Genomic DNA, 21,289 nt, shown 5'->3' on the forward strand with positions numbered 1-21,289 from the left:
TAGAGAAAACAGTTTAGAGATTAAAAATATAGTTTGGTAAGAAATTTTTGAATATAATAATGTATCTTATATTCATAACATGATTTTGTTATTATTTTTTTATGTATAGGTAAAATTTATTAATTAATGATACATATCATAAATGTACATAGTGTTCATCTATTGCACCAATTTCAGCATTAATTTAAAACATAATAGAAATGGACGTAAGTCTTCGTGGTTTAATCAGGCTTTATAAGATGACTCATAAAGGGATGCGAAACTTTCGTTGTTTATATTAATGATATAATCAATTACATGACTTCAAATTTCTTCTTAACGATGAAATAAATCATGGCGATAAGACAGTTTTGTCTAAGGATAGGTAAAGACGGTATGATCACGGTCAGGTTCCCTAAAAGTAGTGTGGGGAGACGGTGGGGGCCATGAAAAAATTCGTAGGTGTCGGTGGGAGGGTCGTGGGGTGTAGGTGGTGGGATGTGGGATGTTTTGAGATAAAAAACTATACAATATTTCCATGTGATTTGGTAGGAATGTGGTAATAGACTCTAACACATTGACAGGGCTGGCAAACTGCAACGTTACAAAATGCTAACAAAAAAAGTCAGCCCACCAAAAACTTTATGCCTACAAAGAAATCAAGGGATCCAATAAATTAAGATACAATTTCTTGCATTTAAGTTCAGCTGATAACAGTATTGTGCACTAATCTGTAACTATTTGATTGAATATTATAACATACATTGTTATTATCCCATGAAGCCATACGTGGTTGTACCCCCTGGCTTGAATAAAGACATACTATACTCCTATACTATACATATGATTTTGTGGGGGATCGGTGGGGAGGCGGTGGGGGGCCATGAAAAAATGCGTGGGTGGTCAGTGGGGGGCTGTGGGGGGTTTCGAGAAAAACTACGATATGTCAAAATAAGCAAGAAAATAACGGATTATTACCTTATTTTGTGGGGGGTTGGTGGGGAGGGCAAATGGGGGTGGCGGGGGGTTTGTGTGGAATGCCCTACTGAGTTGACTATATAATATAGGAAGATATATACATATATATATATATATATATATCTTCCTATGTTATACAGTCGTAAGAGTTAGAGCGAGGTTTTGCTCACCCCGCTCCTCCCCAGCTCCTCCTCAGCTCCCCCCCAAATAAGGTACTTATTCTGTCATTTTCTTGCATTTTTCGAGTAATCCTACTTTTTTGCTAGCGTTTTGGTGCGCAGAGCGGGCAGGGGGCGTATATATTTATAAGAGCTTAGAAATATCTATTGACACATACAGAATAGACAGCTCATTTAAAAAAGGAAGCCACTAGAAGAAATAATAAAGCTCACCAACAAAATGTCAACGGGCACATCTCTCTGTCGATATAAACTTTACCACTTTTATTTAAAATTAGCAGCTTGTTCTTCATATTTATTTAAAAGCAGACCAGTAATTATTTCCCAGCGTAAAAAATTTATTCCCGAGTATTTTCGAAAAATGCAATAGTCTTCCGAATTCTGTAAAATATACTTTAACATATTATTGTCATACTAACAATTAATTTTATTATTTTTTAAGGCTTTAAAAAATATTAATACAAACCTTATTTGGAAAAAATTACATTTATAACACATTTTAAGGGGTGTTAGCGCGCGGAGCGCGCAGGGGGGCGGAGCCCTACTAGTATATAAATAAATATATATATATATATATATATATTTATATACACACACGTATTGTGACGTTTCGTTTATTATCTGGGGCTACTTGCTGAAAAGAGAGTGATGTTGTTGACTATGATAAAGTCGTGAGATCACGATACTTACCTTGACCATAACATTCTACTTAACACAATAAAATGAATTTGAGAATAAGCTCCTGCCCTTCTAATATCGCATGTAGAAGTAAACAGGTAGGAACCAGGGAAAGTTTGGGTGCCTGTCAATACTCAATATATTACGAGTATATCAAACAGTCCAAAAAAAGGTTATAGGATCCCTTACCCACAAACCTACAAATATTCTGATGGTAATATACTGTATTTTCACTTGTGGCGTCATTTTATGATGGCACGGTCACTGGGTTTTTTCTTTTAAATTTGCACAAAATGTGCAAAACTAGCTGAAAAATTTACGAGGACGTCCCATTTAATGATAATGCGTTTAAACCTTAAAAACTTAAGGTTTTAATAAGCTATCGAATGAACACTAAATTTTTTACATCATTACTTGGTAAGCAATGCAAAAAAATAAATAAAATTATCACGGGCATAAAGTTGATTAGAAAAACATTTTATTTTTTGTGCTTACCATGATCCAATTATAACGAATTGGAATCATAGTGAATAGCGATTCCCGATGCATTAGAGGAAATTTTTTGTTTGTTTGCCAAAAGTGTAGTTTCAATGAAAATCAGTACATAAAAAAAAGTACTGCAATCAGGAGGATTGTACCCGTCTACAATACATATATACATGGTTGTAAGCTTTCTCGCCTCCACGATCATAACAAAGTCCCATAACCTCTGATTAGCTGTCAAAATTGAAGCAGTGTGTGGCAAAAACATGAATAAAAGTTGTTGTATAAGTGGATGTTACGATAGATCTGCGAAATGTTTTTTTCGTATTCCATCTGTGATTTCTCCAGACAATAAAAAATACAAAAGTATCAGTGCAGAGGAACGAAATGAAATCATTTCTTTATTCATAAAAAGACAAAAACATTTCGCAGATTTATCGTGACAACCACTTATACAACAACTTTTATTCATGTTTTTGCCACACACTGCTTCAATTTTGACAGCTCGCCAGAGGTTATGGGACTTTGTTATGATCACGGAGGCGAGGAAGCTTGCAATTATATATATATATGCATAGTAGACGAGTAAAATCCGCCTGATTGCAGCACTTTTTTTTTTTTCTGTACTGATTTTCATTAAAACTACACTTTTGGCAAACAAACGAAAAATTTCCTCTAATGCATCGGGAATCGCTATTGATTTTATTTCAAATTCGTAATAACTGGATCATAGTAAGCACAAACAATGAAATGTTTTTCTAATTAACTTTATGTTCACGATAATTTCATTCATTTTTTTGCATTGCTTACCAAGTGAAGATGTAAAAGATTTGGTGTTCATTCGATAGCTTAATAAAACCTGAAGTTTTTAAACGCATTATCATTAGTTGGGACGTCCTCGTGAATTTCACAGCTAGTTTTGCACATTTGGTGCAAATTTGAAGAAAAAACCCAGTGATCGCGCCATCTTGGAATGACGTCACAAGTGAAAGGTATTTTACCTTATAGTATTACGATCTTATGAAAAAGAACGTAGAACGTATAAAAATGTTCATAAATTAATAAACACACGAAATAATATCTATGAAGAAGTAATCGCATATTTCATTACGTAACATACAAGGGCACTCATGGCTCAAAGTCATACGAATAAGGTATGACACTCGTTCGTACATAAATTTATCTCTTAATATCTTAACAATCGTCCAAATTTGAATTATGACTGTTACAATAAGTAATATAATTTAAAATCAGCTACCAAGATTTCTAGAAGAATGATTTCAATTCGTGATTACGATTATAAGATAATAGAAAAACTAGCGTAATGCAAACGCGAAAGGATCAGACACAATGCCTCACCAAGCACGTCGCTATAAGCCAGTGGTGCAAATTTTGAGATCAGTCTAGAAATCTGAGAAGCTAGATACTTTTGATTTGCTAGGCAGAGAATCTAGAGCTAGAATCTGGCCTTGCATGTGTAGTAGCCCTCGGTTCTTCGGCGGCTCGGTGATAGCGTCGGGCGTGGGAGCTTTGCAAGGATCATCATTGGTTGATTTCGTAGTATGATGTTGTCTCTTTCCCAGTACCTTTGTCTTCGTAATCCGCATTATCCCTATACTACTTTATTTTTTAGCGATAGTTTAAAACGCTAATAAACAAGTATCAAAATTTTAGTAAGAATGACTGATGGTCACAGTTCATACATATATTATTTTGTCCGCTCCCCCTTTTAGAGCGTTTTTTTTTCTCAAACACAAAACATAAATCACGCGATAAAACAGACTGAAAACGCATTGTATTAATAGAATTTTCATTGGAAGAACAATTCACGTGATAAAAGAATTCTAGAACAGGGAGAAAAAACAGTGACTCATAACGAAAAAATTCAACGAGCCAGTCGAGAACAGGAGACAGCAAAGACCAGAGAAGAGAGAGAATAGCGTCTCAAGGAGAGGATAAGTGTCATAAATTGGATCAAGCACAAAAAGTAGGGAAACTCTCTCACCCGTTTGTTCTCTCTCAAGCTGTTGCAGCTAGGCGTAACGGACCAAATATTAGGACATGAACATAACATATAACGTATCGAGAGCCAGTAGACGGATCCTCGGCATAATCTTTTCCGATACAATAAACCCAAGCGCTCAAACAATATATATATATACTGACTCAGGGCGAGCTGAATTTTTCAAATAGGGCTGGAGTGTGTCGTGTGACTAAAGAGAGACATTTCGGAAAACCTAAGCTACACTTACAGCAAACATGCCACTCTCCGGGGGTACTAACTAGAACGTTGCGAATAACGGGGAAGAAATAAATGACAACAGAACTGAGATAGGCAATATAGTTAACAGAGAACAAACAAATACAAGACAACAAATGCTGGAACTCGAAATAAAAGCGGAAGGGTGTGAGATACTTAACGCCCTAGACGAAAATACAAAAGCGAAGGTGATGGGCCTGTTCTCAACGATGAAAGCTAGGCTAAAACAGACAGGGAGAAATGACACGTCACGTAACACTGCTACAGGAATCATTCGAGACTCACTACCGATAAGCACAGATTACAGTGCCGAATTTCGTGACACTCGGGGGAACATAGGTTTTACAAACAGGGTGAAGGGCGGTTTCAGCGAACGGGTCATCGGGGGAAATACTATAGGAGCGAAAGAAATATATGGGGCCTGAATAGAAGGAGCAAACTTACTGCTGACGCAATGGAACATGCCAGAGAGACCAGAGCGGCCAAATTTCGTTTCAAACTGCTGCGAATATAAGGAGCAAGGAATACCCGGGAGAAGAGACTTGCATAATCAACAGCTACTGGACAAAATAAAAGAAATGAGCGATGAATTTATAGCAACAGTACCACCATTAAATAATAATTACGCAAATCGAGTCGATTCTGAAGTAAATAGGGATAGTACATGGAGCAATTTAGAACCTAACAGTGCCCAACACATAGAATACATGCAGGCTACAAACAACCATAACCATCCACGCAGACCACAGAATGTGCAACTAAACATTCTGTCCACACTCAGTCATATGGCAAGCAACATCCCGTTCTTTAATGGAGACCCAATCAACCTGCCACTATTCGAAAAAATGGTAAGGATGACTGTGGGAAGGGTGGGCCCAGAAAATGAATTATTTTTTATCAGCACACTTGCAAGCAGACTAAAGGGAAAAGCGGATGAACATTTCGCGCCCAGACTGGCTTAATTCTCGACAGTTCAGGACTTTGTTCAGGAAATTTCGAGGAGATATAATAGCATAAATAATTCGGACACGCTGATGGCACAGCTTAAGATAATCAGACAGCAAACCAAGGAATCGATAGAGGACTACGGCGAAAGAGTACGAGGATTGTATAACAGGCTGACGCTGCTACATGATTCGAATCCAAACCTACTCCCTATTTAGAAACAGATTCTCAAAGAAAGCGCAGAGGCAGAGGCAGTGATGCAATTTACATACGGCTTGCAGCCAACATACAGATGTAAAATTACACGCTTAAACCCGGAGGACCCTCTGCAAAGCAATCATAGAAGCGCTGAAAATAGAAAGCGATCTAAGTTTACGGCATGCAATACCAGTAAGTACACTGCCCACACACAATGAAGCAACAACCGAGTGAGGGCCACTAGTAAACCTTGCGAGTATAGGAGAAGAAACAACTGAAATAACCAATAGGGCACAAGGAGCAGCAGCAGCTAATGTAAAACGCTGCATATACTGCGACGGCCGAACCGGGCATTCAGTTGAGGAATGCCGAAAATTGCTAGCGGTGATAAGCGACAGAAAAATGCCAAGAGATAACGCAAGGGAACCACAACATCCCGAGTACTGACTAAGGGCAGGGAAGAGTAGAACATAACAAAGTAGAAGGCGAAGATACTCCTACACAGCAAAGAGGCAAACGTACAAAAAAAGGTAGAAGGGCCCTCAAAAAGAGTAATAGAATAAAGGCGCCAGACACACATATAGAGAATAACAAACCTAAGCTTTTAAAGAATGATGGAGACATAGATCAGATTCCTAAAATAACTATAAAACTCGCGAGAACAGGGCACACGCCACCATCGGTCCAATTAGGAGGACCGCAGTTAAAGAACGGAAAAGCGACTTTTTATGCGGATACAAGCGCAGAGATTTCGATCATGAAGGAAAATTTTTTTGGCACAGACATGCTCATATACAGTAGGTATCGAGTAGCTATAAATGGCGTGACTCACGGAGCACGCAGAACATTGGGCACAGTGCAGGCCCGGTTGCAGATTAGACTGCACATTACATGTAGTCCCCCATGTCTTTCCTATTGACATGGAAGGAATCATAGGGTGAGATACTTTTAAGAGGTACCAGGACCAGATAAGCGCTGCCGAGAATGCGATTGAATTAAATGCCGTAGAAATACTACTGTTGAAGCCGGAGTGTTTTAGAATACCTGCGAGATCGAAACAAATTATTTATGCGCGAGTAAAAAAAATGAAAATAATGCAGAAAATGGCTGGATACCCCTCTAAGGAATGAAAGAAGGGATATTATTTGGAAACTTTATAGCCAGAAATGTTAACGGAAAAATAGTTGCAGAATGCACTAATACGAGTGACGAGATAAAATGCGTACTTGTTCCAGAAGTAGAGCTGCTGATTTACAAGGAAATTTATCGAAAACACTCAGAAGACATGGAAGGGAACAATGTCAAAAGCTTCAGGAAAGAGATAATAAGGTTATTTAACAAAGAAAAGGTGGTGATGAAGAAAAAACAGAAAATTTTACAACAGACGAAAAAGAGTTGGAGAAACAAAAACGGGTAGATAAGATAATACAACTCATAGACTTAGCCAGTTGCAACCACGAAGAAAAAGAACATGTAAGAAATCTAACCAAGTCAAACCCTAATGTATTTGGCCTTGACGGTGAGCCTCTCAAGGCAACACACCTGATAAAGCACCGAATTATAACGACGTCAGATAAACACATCGTGGAGAAAAGATTCAGATACCCTCCAGCAATAAGAGATCAAATGAAAATTAAAATAAAAAAATGCTACGAAAAAAGGATAAAAGTAGTCACAGATTTTTGACTATTAAACGAGGTGACAAAGGGTTCATAATACTCGCTACCGCTTTAGAGCGACATCTTAGAGAATCTAGCATCAGCTCGGTACATCATAGTAGTGGACCTTAAATAAGGATTCTTTCAAATAGAAATACACGAAGATGATGCACATAAAACGTCATTATCAGGCCCAGACGGGCACTACCAACATAAAAGGATGCCAATGGGGTGCGAAGACTCGCCGAACACATTTCTAAGGGCTATCACACTGGCACTTGCGGGACTACAAGGCCATGAAATAGAAGTTTATCTCGACGACATAATGATCTTTACCCCTGACCTTGAGGAGCATGGAAGACGATTCGCAAAACTGTTAAAACGACTGGCAGCGGCGAATCTCACAATTGAACCTAAAAAGTGTCAATTCTTCAAAAAAGAAGCAAAAGTGTTAGGTCACATTATATGTTTTTTTTTTAGAAGACTACTAAAGGCGATTCATAAAAAATTATGCACGAATTGCCCAGCCTATATCGAGTCTCCTAAAAGCGGACACTGCATTTAAATAGGGCAACCAAGAGAAGCAGGCATTTAAAACTTTCGTGGACACACTGTGCAGAGGGCCTGTACTCATTGCCGCAGACTTGGAAAAACCTTTTGTCGTCACGACAGATGCACCAGACCACGCGATTGGAGCAATTCTCAGTCAGGGAGAAATCGGAAAAGATAGACCGAGTGGGTACGAGTCTCACTGTCTTAAAGGAAGCGAGCTCCGCTACCCGACATACGACAAGGAACTATTAGCAATTGTATTTGCAAAAGAGCAATTTAGACCATATTTATACCGACGCAAGTGTTAACGTTGGTTACAGACCACGAGCCACTCAAGCGCTTTCATTCATCTAAAAAACCAGACATTCGTTTTAACGGGTTCAAAGCGGAACTGAGAGGGTATTAGTTCAAAGTTATATACCACCCTGGCGTAAACAACAGACCACCCGACGCATTATCACGAAACTCAGTACTACAAGAAGGGGAAGTGAATCCCGAACGGCCACGCCAAGAACTATTTTAGCTTGCAGACGAACAAGAGAATGAAGAACCAGCCGATAGCGAAGAACCACCGGTGCGCATATTTAAAGTACGGGCAACTCGTAAGAACAGAATCCAAGGCAAACCAAAAAAAATCAAAATCGATGGCACTGACTCGGAAAACTCAAACGGTATAATACGGAAAAAACACGATATCGCGGTGAAAATAGTGAAAAAGGTTCAGATATGAGCACAGAAGGTCAAGAAAACGGCGATGCGGACTCTAAATCAAAGAAGCCTTACGAAACGAATTTGCCGCCGCTACAAGCAATGAAGGGCTAAAACAAGTGGAAAGTACGAGAAGTTTCAGAGAAAGGAGAATTAATTTTACACGGAACAACAGACGGAAAACTAGGCTATATTATGAAAGAGCCAGGCTTTCGAAAGAGGATAACTAATTCAAGCACCCCAGCAATATTAGAACAAAAAAATAAATTACGAAAGGCACACAAACGACAACTTGACACTTTAAAAAGACAAAAACCACGTTTTTCAGCTACGCAACTACCGACAAATCCGTCAAAAGAAAGAATAATAGCTAATTGTGACACACTATTACATTTCACTACAAGTAAAAATCAAGAATCAAGTACAAAAAAACAGGGAACTGATACAGAAGAAAAGGATGAAAGAATCGCACAAGCAAGGGAATTTTCAACAAATAAACAAGAAGAGCCGAACATACATGATTTATTAGAGGGAAGGTCCGATGAATTACGGGCTCTAGTAATGATTGACATTAAAAAACGACTCGTAGAAGGCAGACCAGAAATGAGGATAGATATGTGGAAACCTAGTGAGATAAGAATGACAGGCAAAATAGCATTACACACATCAGCAGACGTAAATAAAAACGACCATGATGGTGGAAGTATGATCCAGTCAGAGGAAAATGAGAACGCGGTACGAGACGAACGCAATGATTACTCAGAAGTCGCACCCCCAGATAAATGGTTAGATTATTTCAACGACAAAACGCGAAGAGAAACTTGTGAATGCGCACAACCTGGTAGTACTCTGACAAAAATATCGAAAATATTATTCGATCCACAGGAAAACTGTTTGTTTCACAGCCTTATATAGTTATACGAACTCAACATCTCAACTGCAGAAGTACGAACAATTCTGCGCAACTCTAATTTGTTAAAAAAATGCAGAGAGCCGGAAGAAACAAAAAAAATTTAGAGTCACAGACAATGTACGGGAACAGCGATTGTACTTTTCTGTTCTCTCAAGAATAAAAAAAAAACGTTTGTGTGCATTTTGCATTAACCAATAGAAGTTATATTTATACTTATTATATTTCTATGACATACAGTAAATTTAGCCATTTCCGTCTAGAAGGTGTAGGTGAAAATGCACATTATACGCCTCTCATACAGGCCTCTAGCACGATAAATACGAAACATGAGTCAGGGACAAAACAACCAAAAGACCATAGCAGTAGTGAGAGAAGTGAGGAGAATAAGCATAAGTCCGAGCTAGACGAAAAAATAGACAGAGGCAAGGGGGAGAAAGAGAACGAAAGCCATTCAGAAAAAGTGCAAGGCAGTCCCGGAAGAGCAGCAGACGCAAGTAAGCATATGGAGAACCGGAAAGAGAATGGACAATCAAGCTGGAATGGCGACAGCAACGAAAGTGCAGTAGAGAAAGAAATAGAACAAGCCAACGAGTTGAATAACGCGTTATGCGAAACAGAGAGCAAAAACGAAGCCAACACGATCATACACTCACCATCAATGGAGAAATATAGAGGGCGCAGAACAAGCCTACCAACGAAAAGGCCAACATGGGCACCAAAAGAAGGAGAAGATTCATCCTACTACAAAAATTAAACAAAATTGAGAGCCATCCATTTAAATAATTCGACAATCTAGCGTTTATGACAATAATAGAGGCAATACCCAACACAGAGGTAATAGACGCGCTGCATGAGAGAGGATACATTAATTCGATACGCATGAACAACGAAGAGAGAAGCGAAGGAGAAACTAAAATAATGAACGCAAGAAGAATAAAAATTATGCACACGTATGCAAAAGAGCATTTTGAAAAATCGGTGCTTGAATCTAATATCAAAAAGTGTATTAAAGCAGTTAAAGAGGTAATAGTAGCAAAAAAATAAAAACGATAGGTATCGTTAGGGACCTAGCGATCCTTAATCTGACCCAGTGGGGATACTTTGTCGATACCTTTGAAAAAATATTCAAAAATATTAGACTAGCAGCAGTACTCTACATAAATACCCTAGTTATCCTATCAACACACCAAAGATTCAAAATTATCAAAGAATACCACGAGGCAGCAATAGGCAGACATAGAGGAATGAATAAGACATATAACAGGATCTCCAAAGACTACTACTGGAGAAACATGCGCCCAGATGTAAGACAAGTCATCCTGGGATGTACATCATGTCAAACGAAAAACTCGTCCGAATTAAAACGAAACAAGCCATGCTCATCACCGACACAGCGAGTATACTGATCGAAAAAATTTCCATAGACTTCTACGGGCCCATCAGTAAACCTTCAGCAAAGCAGTACACACACATGCTATCTATGCAAGACTGGCTGACGAAATTTATCGTCCTCGCACCCGTGAAAACAGCGACAGCCAAAAAAACGGTAAGAGCAACAACAGTTAAGTTTAAAGCGCATTTTGGGCCATCGGAACATTTATTATCGGACCAAGGTACTCATTTTATGAATAAAAGCATGGACGAACTCGCAAGGTTGTTTAAAATAGACAAAATGGTCAGTACAGCATTCCACTCACAAACAAACGGCGCCATCGAACGTATGTATCATACTCTCACGGAGTACATCAAGGCTTACATAGAACAAAATGATCACTAGGACGAACATGTACCTATGTGCATGCACTCATACAATATCACGGACCATTAGAGTACGGGATACTCACCACACGAACTAGTCTTTGGGCAAAGAGCAAGAATACCATCTAGTATAAAACTGCCACCTAAGGGCCAAACTTCAAACGAACATTTTAAAGAGCTAGTGGAAACTCTGACGGAAATGAGAACCATCACAGCAACAAACCAAGTTCAGGCCGAGGTGACGAAATAAGAGTGTCGGACGTAGATAAGATCAAAAAAGCGTGTATGGTAAAGGCACCATCAGAGAAAGCAAACAGGGTAAGGCATACGAAAAAACCTTCGTAAACATTTAACTGCACCTAAAATTTTCGAGGCCTTCCGACGCAGCGCGAAAATATGACAGAAGATAGGGATTAATTAGGTTTACGATAAAACTTTTTTTCACGATCCCCGGACGTGCCGCGAACTAGATATTCACATACGTTAGACTCAGATTTGCAAGCTAAAAAAAAAAAAAAAAAAAATTATAATCGGGAGGTACGCATGAACAAAGCATTAATAACATTAATCAATAGTAAAATTGATATAACGTTAATAAAAAAAGCAAAGCGTTCAACAATGGCGTCGATACTGGAAAGAAGACATAGAATCATAAGAGACATAATGAGACAACAACCGAAAAAAAAGCAAGAATGGTTGTAATCATTAAAGCCACTACCTACACAACGACATTGTGCATTAGTGCAAGTAGGCTGCTCCTGCAGAATTGCGTCGATGAGGACAGTACACAGAGATTCTCGTGGTGCAAAAATCATGTTGTCACATGAGCAGTGTCAAAATTTAGCTTCGGAAACTCAGACAACGGCGCAAACACCTTAGAAAGCGCACTTTCTCCAGAGATCAAAAGGAAAAAAAGAGAAAAAACAGAAGTTTTGTTTTTGAGGGGAAAAACAGCGAAAGAGCAACGAACGAAATAAGCAAATGCATCTACGGCGCGGCGTTAAGAGTAAAAACAAACAAGGAATATCCATATAATCCCTATCCTAAATCTCATCATGTAAGGGAAGAGAGAGGGGGAGTAGCAAAAAAACATAGTATCAGAAAATGTAAGGATGAAAAATACTAGAAAAATATACGACACAGGTCTAAGCGTAAATGCAGAAAGCACTGCCGTAAAATGATTCCTTTTTATTGCATACCTCCAAGCTGGTCACTACCAAAATACAAGTCAAATGTAAGATAACCAATCGTCAAATTATCTGACTGTACAGTCTTCTCGAATATGTTATATGACTCCGTAGGCACGATAGGGCGCACAATATTACAACTGACCATTCACATACCCAGTAACCGACTCATGCGCACACGTAGAGCCGATGCAAAATAAGTAATGACAACAACAAAAAAACATATTTGCGATTGAATATTTTAAAACATACAAAAAGTACTTCCATAAATAAAAATGATAAATAGGCAATAATATTTGTACAAAAAGGAAAGCAAGATAATAAAAACATACGTTTATTATTATATACTTTATGTGTAAGGAAAGAGCCACACTCGCAGCTCAACGCTAACTGAATAAAGAGGAAATATAAGAGGAAGGGTAAGGTACATACAGTAATACACTTAAATGAATAGCTATCGATGGGATATAAATAGTGTTAGGACAAGTATCACCACAGAGATTAAAGCGCGGGCCCGTAGGCAGGAACCAGAGTAGGCAAGGTATAGCTAACAGCTTTATGTATTGGAGGGCACAATTGGAGGTACCAGAACAGCTATGATGGTCAATAACACACGTACGAAATCACTCAGGATTAATCGTGGAAAAGATTTCTCCGTTGGCTACAATCAGCACGAATTAGAAACCGTAAAAAAATAGACTTATCATTCCATCTCCCACTGGGACCCAAACTAAGATCGATTTACAGATAATTGTGGAAAAAAAGTGAGCAACTAGCGCCTAAGGCCGCTCAGAGGTCCAGACTATAAGCAATAGGAGATGAAATAACGCAAGCAATGGAGTCCTACGAGCATTTGACAAACCTGCTACAGGGAATAAACAAACGCCGTAAAAGAGCAATGATGCCATAGGGGAAAACAGTTCTAAAATTTCTATTCGGAACGTTGGACAGTGACGATCACTAACAGGTAAGGTTTCCATTTCTTGGCTTAATTAACTTTATTTCTTAATTTTTCCTTACAAAACGAAAGGATTAAAAAAGCCGACCTCTTATTTGTTTGCATTTTAAAAATATTCAAAAATTTGAGCTTTACGTCAAATATGTAAGTTATGTTATAATTCTCTCACCTTTCTAATATTTTTCCTTAATTCCATATCAAAAACAAGAAAATTTAAATAAAAAGTAAATTTTCTATCTGTCTTTGTTTTCAAGATATTAGGTTTTGAGTGAAAATCCAAAAATCAGTCCACTGTGCGTCGTTTGAAGACCCAAGATCAGTTACTACTTGTGCTTATCACAACTGCAACGGTCTCTACAGATCTATGTGCGCCTTCCACAATTTCAAGCGAATAAAAAAATTTTACTTAAATATGTAATGGGTTGATGTGATGACTACGATGACGATTATAATAAAGAGCTGTCAAAATGTACTGTATTTCAAGAATCAGATGTTCCACAAAATCATCTTGTACATTTTTTTTCGTTTTAATATACTGATTAACCAAATAAAAGAGAAGTGTTTAACGATTTCTTTTCCAACCATTTCACATTTCACATTATTATGCAACACACTTACTTACAGAAAAATGCGTACATCCATCACGTGCATAAGCTGTGCTAAATTTCGCGAATTCAAAATGTGCGTGAAAAACCAGTGCAACATTTTTGTGTTAAATTTTTAAAATTTAAACTTTTAATTTTTATTCATCTTACTAATATATAAAGCAAAGTCGCTAAAACCGTTGTAATCGCTTACCACGAAAACTACTGAACTGATGTTGTTGAAATTTCGCTTACTCATTCTTAATGATTCCGGAATGGTTTTCGCATAGTTTTTTTCTCGGAAAAAATAATAACAATACCGATAAATAAGCTCAAAAGTGCTAAAATAAGCTAGCTTTGCGCTTTAGCTCAGTAGGATCCGCTAAGTGGCGTCAAGATTATATTGAAGCTACCCACAATCAAAGATAGTAAGAAGTGGTTATCAGATGCCACATCGAGACAACGATTATCGTAGTCGATCATCGGCATAACACAAAGAACAGAGTAGTCCGTCGAGCAGCTGGGCATTCCGGCTTCCGATGACAATCTTCTTTCATGGGTATGCGAAATAAATCAAGTTTAACCCTGGACCGCTAAAATAACCAACTATCACGGAAAAATGGGCGTTTAAAACGTCAACGTCTCCATTAGAATACCAGGAGACGTGTACAGCCAGAGCCCAACCTGCTCCGACACTTGGCTGTTGAGTGGCCATTTAACCATTTGACCTGATGCTGTCAGAGAATTTTCTACTTTTGATGCAAGCCAAGGAAGACAGCCCTAAAGAGTACGGGCAGCCAGAACAGCCTCATTCTTATCGGTCGTCCCAACGGCATACCTACAGAGAATTTATTCTCCTGGCCCACTTTCCTGACTAACGATCAACGGTTGGTCATCCAGGGAACGACCTGAAGACTAGATATTCTTTAGTCAGCGTCATACCTCTCTTCTGTACGGTCTCCATACACAGAGAATCAAAGAGTAAGAGTTAAGCTACCCACAGCTGGTTCTTCATCATCAAGAATAATAATAAGGAATAGCTGCAAGTTTCACCACCAGCCCTTTTCAGGGTCATTATAAGTATTTACGTTCCCTACTTAACCATCAATATCATCAGGGTTCTTTTAAGGGCCACCTAAGTTTAAACTACCTTGCCAACAAATACATTTTTACTACAATTTCTGGAGATAATTCGTCAACTAAAAGACTATGTAAAGCCGGCCACTATTAAACCAAGTCAGTCATTCACTGGCAGACGTCACGAGCAGAGTTGTTCGTCGCAAAGCTGGGAACCCTGGTGACCGACGACCCTATATTACCCTTTTAACTTTAAGCATTCAACCAGGAATCACCGATCCAGTCCAAGGTCTGCGCTGGGCGAACCTAACAGCTATAAAGGGAAAAAAGACTTTAGCCTACGGGACAGTCTCCAACGGGCAAGCATCACGAATTAACCTCTACCTTAGCTCGCCAAAATAACTGAGTCTGCAAAAGAGAAAGGTTTTTTAGACACCAACATCTTCGACGTTATACCAAGAGACGTTGGGAACGATCCCTACAACTATCTCCAAAGCTTCAAAAGTTGTAGTTTTTTTCCTGATCAGTGTAGTGCTGCAATAACAGACCAGAGAAGATCACCCTGAGGTACAGAGGCAATCACGTTTGCTGGAAACTTCAGTCAAGAAAGAGTTTTAGAGTTTTACTTACAAGAGTCTAAACTATGCCAAAAGTCACAAGAAGTTGAATTGGAAGTTAAACTTTAATTGCATCTTATGAATAAAATTTTAGGTGTCAAGAAAATGACGAAAGAATTTATTAAAGAGAGATTATTTTTTAACTATAACACTCATAGTTATCTCTTGAATCTTTCAGATTTTTAAATATGTAGAATATGTTTTTGTATTTTTGTAGCGATAAAAAATGTCGAAATTAAGCTCTAGGACATTTTTGCTGTGGTAATAAAGTTGTGAGATAAGAGAAGAAATTTTTTTTAATTGTATATTTTTTGTGATTTTCAAATCCTTACAGTTTTAAAAAATAGCCCCGTCCATTGATTATACGGGAGAAACTGCAAATTAACGGCCTTTTAAGGCCAACGATTATTTTATGGCATAAGAAATGCACGGTACTTATTAGCATAATTATACTTTTTCACTTTTAACAGCTTTTTACTGGACCAAATAAACTGTATGTACTACGAACAAATATGTTTTTAATAAGAAGTTGTTCTAAGAAGTGTCAGAAATAGACGTAAAATATTTAACTGAGAACGTTTCACATTACATGTCAACACACTACGGTGTTCCATTTAGTGAATCTCGGGCGAAGCCGAGACGGGGGGGCCGCTAGTTACATTATAATTTGCACTTTTATTCAAACTTACGAATAGTAGAGAATAGTCGAGAAACAGGAGAGAGCTTGTTGGGCTGCCAAAAATCTGTTTATAAAATTTTTTTATTATAAATTAAGTAAACAGTGATGAATAAATATTTTGTACATTCTACAGTTTTATCATAAAAATTTTTGGATAATCTGTGGATTTGCATGTATTTTTTTTATACTATTAATGGCTGATTCTAACAAAGTTTTGGTAAATAAAGAAATAACATTTAAAGATATAAAAGTATAATGCGTCAGTATTTTGAGATTTTTCATTTGTTGCATAATTCGTACACCATTATTGAAGTGTGAAGATGATTTTTAAAATACTTTTACAAGAGAATTATAGAAAATTTAGCCAAAGGTGTGTTGCAGAAATAATCGAGGAAATCATAGATCTAAATGAAAGAGACGGCTTACGTATTTTTGACAACTCATAATATCTAGATAAAGTTGTATTAGTTTGTGTGAATTGAGTTTTATGATATTTACAATTTAAGAGTTCACTATTGTTTAGTTTCGTTAAAATTTTTTGAACTTCTGATTTTTTGTTGTCTCATGAATTTTTATTTTTCGTTATGTACGTAGTAGTATTGATGTGTTAAATTTGTTACTGTTGCATGGACGAATCGCCTTATTTTTTCAAACTTTCTTTTATGGACGCTTGAAATTTTTAAAAATTGTTTATACTGAGCTAATTACCTGGTGTCATGTACTTTTTATTAGGATGTATTTTTATTGGTAACTCCATTAATCCATCAGTCATTGGATATCTTAGATCTTTTATGTAAATGACTTTTTTTTAAACATATGGGTAAATTATCGAGTATGTACTGTCCGCTTTTTTTCCACCCGTAAATGCAATCCAGTTCCTCCTTATTTATAGTAAGTATTTTTACTAATATGTATGGATTCAGCAATAAATTTCTATCAATATAATAAGATAAATCATCATCACATCACGTTTTTCAACAACGGTATCATAGTCTTTGACAGCATCATCCAACGAAAAAGTACCGTCTTCATCATTACTGTTACTATTAACTGATTAGAGTATTGATGTGTCAATAACATTAATTTTTGGCTCAAAAGGCTTGAAAGGCTCTTGAGATGGGGATTCAAAGCTTAGTAGAAGAGTTTTTCCTTTTTTGTGTCATAGATTATTTTATGAAGCGGATTAGTAATAGGTTCAAAAGAATTTGGACTTTCCCCCAATCTATTTTCCAAAGTTATATTTGTCTGATTATAATATCCGATTTTTGCATTAAAACAGCTTCTCTTGATTTTTCAACTTACCGAAAAACATGTTTTTTCTTATGGAAAGTGCCTATGTTTACCGCTTGATGGATAACGGTATTCTGATACACACTTAATGATCACGAGTAAAATTTATAGCAGCAGAGTCAAAGTCTCTTTCGTATCTACTATTATCCATATCTCTTTCTCCTCCAGTACTACGCTTCGTATATTTATATATACAGAATTATTAATAAAGAATTGAAAGAATTGATAGAATTTAACTTAGAAAAATTTGTTTATCAAGTAACTTCTAATCTTATTTCAAACAAGTAATACTACCAACCAGTCCCTCACCGATTTGAATAAAACTTTGCCTCAACAAAATCTCTCAGCAAGCTGGTCTGGCTGACCTCAAACCATAACTTTTTTGTAAAACCTGTTAGAACTCACCTAGAATTTTGTCAGGGCTAGCGGCATTTTTTAACCTGTTACTATTTGATAAATTATTTGTCGTGAATGTATAACAATTACACGGGGCTTAATATTTTAATACTTTATTTAACACTGTACGAGTACACAGTTTGAGTGTAGAAGCTGTGCGTGGTTTTCAAATTTTCATGTCAAATTGTTGCTTTTAAGAAAGCGAATTATACGTGTAGTGCATATTATACTCTATACATTTAAAGGAGGGAGTAACTTATGACTTGAAGGCACTTTCGCTTGAGCTCACCATCAGGTTCGTTGGCCTGAAGACCTTTGCTCTCGTATATCAGAATTCGTTACCTTTGTATACCTGCTTATACGCCATAAGAAATTATTCTTCACATTATGATGATGAATTGTGTACGTTGAAACCAAATTTTATATTAATAAGTACTAAAAAAAATTCGTCATTAATTTAAGTTGAACAGCGATAGCCAGTGCGATGAAGAAATATATTTAATCAGGAGATAAATGCAAAAGCTAAATAGTGACAATGCTTGTTGCAGTACGATTGAGTGGTGTCGATCGTGTGCGTTTTATGACTTACACTATTAAACTCACTTGCAGCGATTCTGGCAAATAGGAAAAAAAGTCCACCAGCATAAAATCTTTATTCATAGTGGCATTTTGAAATTTTAAAAAAAATTTCTTCAGTTTTGCAATTGCAAGACATTAGAGAAATACTTATTGCCTACTCAGAGAGCAGTGCCGTCTTTATGAATATGCCCACTAGATCCAGCCCCACTTACTTCAGTGACCCTGCGCACGGACAATAATTTTTCCATTCACTATAGAAACCTCAATTTATTTGGGATAAAAAGTTTCGTTAGTTATAAAAAAAATCATTTGATCTACACATATTCATAATTTTAATTATAAATTAATTTATAAACTTTAATTTAATCCCTGATGACTGTCAGCAAATTTTCAATATAATTATATATCGCTTCAAGTTTTTTTCGTCTGCATTAATCATCTTCGCTCTCTCTCTCTCTCTCTCTGTGTATGTGCGTGTGTGTGTGTGCGCGCGCGTACAACATCTGTTCGAAAAATATAGTAAAATTTGAAAATTTACGAGCTACATGTATTTGATTTTTATTTTTTTTTGACGTTATTATGGTAGTAATACCCATTACTTATACTGCCCAGTACATATGTGTAGTGTGTATAGTGAAGCTACCTTAGACAAAAGCAACGGTTATTCGTTAGTCCTCTCGTGGGCAACATAGAATAAGTCAACAAAAACTATACTATTTTATAAATTTTTTGTCACTGAACATTAATATGTAATTCAGAAATCAGAAAATACATTTAGTTGAAAACGCGATTGTTGAAGCAATTAGAAAAAAGTGGAAAGTTCGATCTGTAATTTTTTTTTTCTTGTGAAATATTGCTGACAATAAGAAAAAAGTGTATATCTACTTTTAATAGCTGACAGTTAAATAATTTTTATAGTAATACTATCTTTTTACTGTTGTGAGGCTTGTTAGTGATTCATTATGCAGCTTACGCTTGTATCGCGAAATTAAACAAAAAAATGTCTTGAAGAGGACGTAGAACAAATAAGTTATATCAATTTATGTAACTTACTAAAAACTGTTTTTTATGAGTATTTTAACCACATTTGTTGCATCCATACTGTCAACTTTTATGAGCGGTAATAAAAAATATCAATTTAATAGGTCGTTCGAAATTCGAAGTATCAAAAATATAATTAGTTTTTAAAATTATTTTTCTAAAGGACAGTAATGTTATTTTGCTAAATACGTATCTTAATATGTACTTTTTAATATGCAGATGGAGGGGCAGCAATTTTTTCTAAGGAACCCAAAACATCTAAATTTGTTTATTAAATTTTTAATTATTATGACGTTCACCCAAAATCGTATTATCAACTTTAAATAATTAAGAACGACTAATGCTTCAATTTTTTGTACATATTTAACGTCCAGACGTCTAATCGAAGGGCAGAAGTCAGATTGCACTAACAAATAAATTGAATTTTTGTTTTTTAGAAATTAGCCATCGGCTAAAGGTCTTTATTTTCTCTTACTCACAATACACTTTTTTTTAGATCATCGACTCAGCGTTAGGAAGTTACATTTCACTAAGTGATGTGTATAAAGTGATGTTAGTGTATCATACACCAAACTGACGTTGACTTATTCTTTTAATTTACGTCTATGATGCAGTAGCAACGTATTTCATGCATCTATTAATCTCACGTTTTTCTTGAGGTCTTTGTCATAAATTATTTGTTTTTTTTTTTTGCTTGATATAAAAATTATAGCTTAGAGCTGAAATTTTGTGTGTATGGAACTTTGAATCTTCAGATAATGAAAGTCTTACATTTGCTTTAAAGACGCAACTAAATTCGCTGTCTAACCTTTATAGTTACTTTAGAGCAAGGTATGTGCAAGAAATTTTTATAGTCTTGCATTTAAAGAGGACAGGTCAGGTTGGGGACCCGAACCACTAATAAGAGTTTAACCTAATTACTCTCGATTGATACAAGCATAATCGTGGTGCAACAAATATAAAGAAATTGATGGTCAAAAACGCTGATCTGTCAAGTTTTACATTTTAGTACACGTTGATGTCAAAATTGTGCACGATATTCGTTATGGGTCATACGCAGTGATAAGCGCTTCTAAGACTGTTTAGAAGTTGCACGCGTAGTTCAAGTTTTGCGGCGGTAGCTGGTTTCAAAAAAAAATTATATGTCACTTAATTGCAGAAGCAGGTGTACAGCTTGATGTTTAAGAATCGCTGGGCTATTATTTTTTATAATTTTAGAACGGAGCTATATATTTCGAAAGAATAAATATTAAGTATGTGACATGGAATGTTACACATAACAAACATATACTTTTTTTTCAGTTTGAGCCATATTTTACGACAAAAATTTTTCCAATCATATTTTGAATTTTTCCCTATTTGTTTTAAAAAATCACGTTTCAAACAAAATGTACTACTTTCCAAGATTTGTGGATAACATATTTATATGCAGCGGTAAACAATACTTAGAAGTATTTAGTTTTTGTTGACTTATTTTACGTTTCTGACGGGATAACCCCTAACGTCAGGACTAGGTGGCACAAAACATTTCAGAGGGTCTAGAGCATGTGAACTATAAAAAGCGTTCCAGACACCTGGGCACGTTAACAATA

General features: G+C 36.5%; 1 protein-coding gene across 1 annotated transcript in view; it reads right to left on the reverse strand.

Moving 5' to 3' along the window:
• Miro (mitochondrial Rho GTPase) overlaps positions 1-21,289 on the reverse strand; it is a 360,966-nt gene that overhangs the window by 228,778 nt on the left and 110,899 nt on the right. The gene's annotated exons all lie outside the window — the stretch shown is intronic.

This window comes from Copidosoma floridanum, unplaced genomic scaffold, assembly GCF_036245765.1.
Source record: "Copidosoma floridanum isolate Cflo_tuat_1 unplaced genomic scaffold, Cflo_Japanese_pri ptg000027l, whole genome shotgun sequence".
In the NCBI taxonomy this organism is placed as follows: Eukaryota; Metazoa; Arthropoda; class Insecta; order Hymenoptera; family Encyrtidae; genus Copidosoma; species Copidosoma floridanum.